The sequence below is a fragment of the Indicator indicator genome, chromosome 13 (assembly GCF_027791375.1).
Source record: "Indicator indicator isolate 239-I01 chromosome 13, UM_Iind_1.1, whole genome shotgun sequence".
Taxonomy (NCBI): Eukaryota; Metazoa; Chordata; class Aves; order Piciformes; family Indicatoridae; genus Indicator; species Indicator indicator.
In genome coordinates, this window is record NC_072022.1 from 18,489,310 (window position 1) to 18,496,462 (window position 7,153).

Sequence of the window (7,153 nt, forward strand, 5' to 3'; positions counted from 1 at the left end):
GCTTCAACCGAAAGAATGCAAGTGTTAAGAGAATCCACCACAGCATTGGGTAAATTGTTTGGGCAAGCAATTAAGCACCATAATTACAGCTTCTCCTTTACATCTGACTTAAAGCCTATCTAGCTCCACTTCCAGCCACTGGATTTTGTAACACTTCTGTCATCTGCATTACAGACCTGCCTTAGGCAGATCCTTTCAGAACACAGCCAGGTCATTGGTTAAATCAAATCAAAACATTTAAATTAAGTACCAATTAAACTGACTGTAAAGAGCAGGCTTCTCTTGATTCATTCATGTATGTTTACTCTGAACTCTCTTCAATTTTTCCAGCTACCTTTTATGAAAGGGTACATCATAAGATTTTTTTTTTTTTCCAAGAATGGGAACTTAAAATGGAAGGGGGTAAAACGATGAATAATATCAAAGACAAAAAGCAGACTGAAATCTGCTGCGGCTGCCTGAGGTTCTGTTACCCTTCCTTCCTTGGAAGCATTAGTCATCACCTACTTTTGGAGGCAGAGGATAAGACCGGACTAACCATGATAAATAACATTAAAAGCAAAGAGTGAAATCACACTGTATAAATAAGGAAAACAGTGTGCTCTGGTTCTATCATTAGGACAATCTTAATGCTCTAAGTTCAGAAAATTCTAACCATGAAAGAATACACCGCGGTAGAGGAACTGGAACGCACGAATCCCAAGATGAGACCACATTATCTAAAAATGTCAGAAGAGGAATATCAATAGAAGATAATACCAGGCAGTAATAAAAGCCTGACAAGGATTTTTGTTCTTTTTTTTTTTTTTCCTTTTCTCTTTTTATGTGTGGGCATAAGTGCTTGGTTTTGCCCTTAATTACAGGATGTCATTCACCTTTGAGAAGTGAAGGTAAAACAAAGAAGGTTCCAAGTCCATTTAGTCTCAAATCAGATAAGCAATGGAAGGATAGAGTATCAATTTGTCTGCTCTTGAGATTGTTAGCACATTCATCTCTGAGTCAGGCTGGCTTTTCTATGATTAGACTGCACCCAAATAAATCTTCATTTCATTTTTATAGTTGGACCAAACATGGACCAAAATGCTCCTTGAATGTTGATGGACTTTACCACGACAGAAGAATTTGTCCCTGAGTTAATTAAGCTAATGCTTCATAGTGGGTAGCACCAGTGTTTAACAAAAATTGAGCAACAACAGTCTGAGCTTTCAGACAGTCTGCTCTATCTTCCATCCCACTCCTCCCTAAATCCACTGGCTTGATGTAGGTCCACAATGTTCTCTCTTAATATCATCCATGCTAGTTAACCATCACTTTGAAAGTCAAGAGACTGACCAGATGCAGGGAAACAGGACCTTGTTTGCTGATGTTAGATGCAACTGGAAACCCTACAGTGGCTTCTATCTGATGCTACTCAGGAACAACATCAAGACATCCCCTTCCCTGGGCTTACAGGATCCATGTTTAGAAAGGCACATTGCATTCTGTGCACTTTCTCTTCCATCCATTTAAAAGAACTCAGAGAACATTTTTCACCTTCAAACTGAGTTTTAAAGATCAGCTCTAGCACTGAACCAAGGGAACATCCTTCATGATGCGAAATCATGACATTGCCCCTTTCAGGCAAAGATGTAACCTACAAGACTGGATGTTTCTTCTCTAGGCTTACATATTTTTTTTCCCCTGAAATTTCCAAAAGCACACAAATGCTGTGCTAAAATACAGGTCTTTGCTATATCCTCATCACCTACACTCCCTCAATTAGCCAAAAACAGTAATTGAGGCTGACCAGAGAGATTTGCTCTTCACAAACTCCCAAAGCCGCTTGTTTCTCTTGGCACTGTCCAGCTTGAATGTTAAATGAATTTATTTCTCCATTTATGGCCACGGAACTCTAGCCATGAAGCTTTCCTGCTTCTTGGCCTCCAAAAGAGGATAAAATGTCAAAATTCTGGTCTCATTAGAGGTCTTTAACCAAACATAGGAAGTGCCATAGGTACTTACAAACTCAACCCAAGCTCTCCTGGGATATCTTTCCCATATGGTACTGCTTATCCTCATCAGTTTCACATCTGATGGGAAATTATGTGATTTGGGAAATTGGGATTCCTTTTGAACTCACTAAATCACTGCCAATCTGCACAACATCGCACCCAATTTAAGTCTTGTGATATTAAGTCCAAAGAAGCTCCTCCCTCAAATCCTCACAGCAGCAGATTGACTCTGGCCCTTATGCTCCTCAAACATCATGTCAGGAAGCCAGAGAACTGCAAAGCTCCAGGAATAATTCTGAGGACTGTGCATGAAGCTGATGTGACCCTCATCACTGGTGAGCAGTGGAGAGCAAAACAGGAGTCAACCGAGCCACCAAGTGACCCCAAGATATGATGAAGAAGAATGGAACATGCTGTCACCCCCCAGTGACTGCCTTCTTGACTATATACAAGCTTCATGCCCAGGGACTCCTCTCCCCGAGAGGTTTCTTTGTTTGCCCCCCAGCTTACACTGTTATGGCCATTTCTCAATGCTTTGGTTCACTCTTTCACAAGCAGGAGTCTACTGAAGCAAGTTTAACTCTCCCTCTCCCCCCAGACCTAGAGTTTTGTATCTTCAGCTCAATCCCTGCTAAATAAATAACTAAAGTGAAGTCACTGCTTCAGTTAAACAGGGCTCAAAGCATTCACCAATTTCCTGTTGTAGGACATCACTAATAGAATCACAGGAATTAAAGGAGAAGGAAACCTAGTTAGAGCACTGCTTTTGCTGAATTATTCCTTGAAGCATATAATCTAGTATCATCTCACTCTGGCTTTAACAGTTTCAATCAATTTTCCAGGGGATCTTCCAGAAGATCTGATTTAAATTCCAAGTTCACCCTGCTTTGAGCAAAGGGTTGTCTTAGATGACCTTCAGAGATCCCTCCCCAAATCAATTATTCTATGACTCTAAACCCCCAGACTTCCAGCTGTAACTTCATCTGCACTCAGAAGAGTTTGAAGCAATGTAGGAGTATCCCACTTAAGATATGCAGCAATATCACCTACTGGCAATGCAATGCTATATTCCTTATTCTCTAGTTGCAACCATTCACAAATGAACACAGCAGGGCCCATGCTTTTAACTAAATAACCAATGCTTGGAAAACAACTTGGTTTTGGTTGGGTTTTTTGTTGTTGTTTTTTATTTTTCCCCTCCCAGCATGGCTGCATCCACACTTTGTTTTGTTGCCAGCAGATCTACACCAGTTTGAGATGCAAGTTTTGTTTTATGTACTAAATTCACTCCAACTTCTACAGTCTTGAAGTAGAAGACAGCCAGTCCATAGTGGAGGTGGTAAAGACATGATGGTAAAGAATGAGCTCTCTGCTACAAAGATGCTTGACATAGGTTTATGTCACCATGAACATAGTTCATCAGCTACCAACCCAATACCACATTCATTCTTAGACCAAAACCCTGCCAGTGGGACAATTTTGATATCAACCAAAAACTTACCCTTTCTTAAGTTTCCTTCTTTGCTCATTTCTCTTATAGCAGCTTCAAGAAGGGAAGAGGTAAAAGGGCAAACTAAACATTAAGACTTCTCTCCTCCCCAATATAATTGAATTAGTAGTTTGGGGATTAAATGTGGGTTATTTGAATTTGACTGTTGCACAACACAGATAAAAGCTGATGAACATGATTTTGCTATTACAGCCACGGCACATTCAGGTGTTAGATAAGCTAGGCTTTAAAATCCCAATAAACTGAACTTGACTGGTCCATGTTCACTGAAACAAGGAGGTAGTTCTGGCTCCCTGGAAGAAAGAGCTATCTACACTAATACAACTCTAGTGATCACATTACAATCTCACTGGAGAGCAGGCTGATTCTTGACTTCTGTGGTACAAAACGATCCTCAGCCACTCCAAAACCTAAGTGTATTGGACAAAACATTAACCCAGGGCCGCTGCTACTTCTGGTCACAACAAACCCCAGGGCAATTGCAATAGAGGAGGCAGAGCTGGTGGCCAGCCCAAAACACTTACTCCAATACAGCAAAGTTTGTGGTTAAATCTTCAGAGCTAAGCCAGAAACTGTAGCTCTGAGCCAAACGAACTTCTTGTAATTCTTAAAAACTTCTCTTCCTGATAACTTGGCCAAGTTTGTGAGGGTGTTGCTGCACCACAAAGAAAAGTTTGAAATGGATGTTTCAGAATTTTGTGTATAAAGAGAAAGGAAATGTATTAATAGGGACAACAAAAGAGCAGGCGGGATGATGCAGAAAGGTTATTTTAGGAACCTCAGACCATCAGCTCCCTTACACAAATACTGTTTTCCTGCACATGATTTATTTTCAAGATCCCCCTGCCAAGAAAAGCTGCTTTTGTTTCTTCTGTGCCTGTATGCATTTTCTTGTCTATAGCACAGCTCAATACTTGGCTTTCTACTTCAACAAGGCACTGCCAGGCAACATAGAAATTATCCATCAATAAAATGGGTAAGGTACTGGACTTCTCAACCAATTAAGGCATACTGGAATCAGGCTTACCAAGAGAATCCCTCATAAGGGAAAAGAAATCAGGATGACAAGAGATGGCAAGGTTTAAAGCTTGCCAGCTTGTTAAAGAAAGCCCAGGCTGTTTGGATGCTGATGCTGGCTGTAAACAAGAAGGAATCGTGCAGAACTAACATTCATCTCAGCAGTGAGATATCAACAAGATCCCAGTGGGACCAAATGGGACCATGGCAGCATATTGACACACAGATAATTGTATTAGCTTTGCAGAGTGCTGTGTGTGTATGTTGCAGCCTGGGGAGAAACAGCAGGGATCCGAGCTCAGAAGAGAGTGGGAAACTGACAACACAGAGTGAACAGAGCTTGAGGTCCTACCCAGCCAGGTTGGCATGATTGTAGGTGGGTTTTTTAATTGCAATGCAGTCCTTTTCTGAAATAGCTGTGGCTGCAGGAAGTCAGCTCACACTGTCCCTGGAAGAAAACATATCTACTATTGGCAGTCTGAACCCATTGAGAGCAATAGAAAAGGAGCTGCAGTACTGAGTATGGGCACAGCATGGGCCCCACTCAAGAAGGATGTGAGTGTGAGACCAGCATCACTATAATCTTCTTGTAACACCTCAAGAGGTCTGCAGTACAAACCAGATTTTGAAACTGTAGTGCCTAAAAAGCAATTAAATAAATTAATGTGTTCAGGATCAAAATCTTTAATCCTTGATTCTTTTCCTCCCACCTGATCCACTTAATTTTTCTTCCCCCAGATCCCAAGCCATTCTGGAAGTCACAGCCTCCAGTATGACAAGTCCATGGATGATTTATCTTCATTCCTGAGCACTGCACCAACCTGTGCCTCATTATTGGCAGCTTAGTCCATGGCATCTTACAAATAGTCAGGGGAAGCAGCCTTTTTCCTATGGAAAATCCTATATTCTAAGACATGGAAGAGTGATTGCTACCAGATGGCTGGGAACTGATGCTGTGGCGAGATTGCTAATGGAAGAAAGATAGATGAGTGAATGAGAACTGAAGGAAAGGAAGTGCACAGACCCCTTCACATAAACAGTCAGAAAAAAATGCTACATTTCCCTGAGTTTCACAACAACAGGTGATTTGATATCATCAAGACATGAGCACTCCGATGCATCCTTGTTTCCCTTTGCAACAGAAAGCAAAAATAAAGATTTAAGTGCTTCCTCCTTTAAGAAGCTGAAAGCCTGTAGTACTGCTGGGAAAGAAAGAGGATCTCTGAAGGTTACCAAGTCCTGGTTTTAGCAGGAGACTGGACTACCACCAGCACCAGATAAAACCTACTGTACCTTTCTCCTTGAAAACTTCCAAAACGTGTTGCACTGCTTTACCAGTAAAAATGTTTTTTTTTTTTCCAATTCTCCAGCTGAATCTCCCAATCCACTCTGCATATCCATGTTATTTTGTTTTGCCACCTGGTCAGAAGCACCTGGCAGTAGTCACAGGATGCCACTGGATCCCTCTTTGTCTCTTCTCCATCAGGGACAGGAGACAAACTTCCCTTCTTGTAGGTAGTTGACTGCCCTTTCTCTGAACCCTCTCCAGCTCTTCAACATCCTACTTCAAATGAAGGACTCAAGATTTGATAATAACCTTGCCAGAAGAGAGCAAAGGTGAACAGCAACTCATCTAAGTCTACTGTCCAGGCTTCTCCTGACATATCCAGTTTTCTTTATTGGCAATGACAGCACACACTAGACTCAGATTTGACCTGGTGTCCACTGCCTACTACAGGTCCTTTCATCAACTAATAAAAATTAATAAAAGGCATTCTGAGATGGCACCTAGGCTGGAGGAGCTCCAGAACCTCCATGGTCACATGGATAGGAGGGTAAGTCATAAGGTGATGTTAGCCATCTCTATGCTATCTGCAATAAACATGATAGAGAGCTCATTGAGAAGAAGCTGTTCAAGAAGAGGTCTTCTGGGAGCATGGGGAAATGGATGAAAAGGAATATTAAAAGCAAAGACAAGCATGTTGTGACACTCTGGAGCACATCAAGATAAAGCTCTGCTTTAGTAACTGCAGATCATTAGTTCTGCTTTGAATAGAAATTTGTAACTGAATACAATCGCTTGAGATCTAATTTTCAATTCTTCTTTGAAACTCATAAAACCACTAAGCACCACCCTAGGAAACTGTTGCACTTCCCTTGTATCTCACTGTCCATTCATTCAAGAACAGTGATACTCAAAGCTCTGGGAGACAATTCCTCAACTGGTACAAACCGCAGTTCCAGCAATGAAGTTAACCCAGCCAGGCAGTCACACTGGCCTTGCAATTTTGCTAAATAAGCTCATCATATTAAAATGGTAACTCCAGACACTCCTCTACCATTGCATTGATATCTTCTGGTTTTGACCATGCAAATTAATCATTTGTTCCCCTTCCCAGAAATCCAGATGAAGTTTGTTGTGACAAAAGAGTTTCAGTACCTGACTGGCCACATCAGTTCTCTAGATGTACAATGGTTCAATTCCAACAGTCTCCAGGAAAACATTACAGTGTTCATCTATCTTCCCTGCACCTTCTCAGAAGAGAGTGGGGGGTGGAAAGAGAGGAAATGAATCATGAGCAGAGGGAATTTTTGGAGGGAAGGAGGAACCAAACTTCTAATTTATCTAGAGACA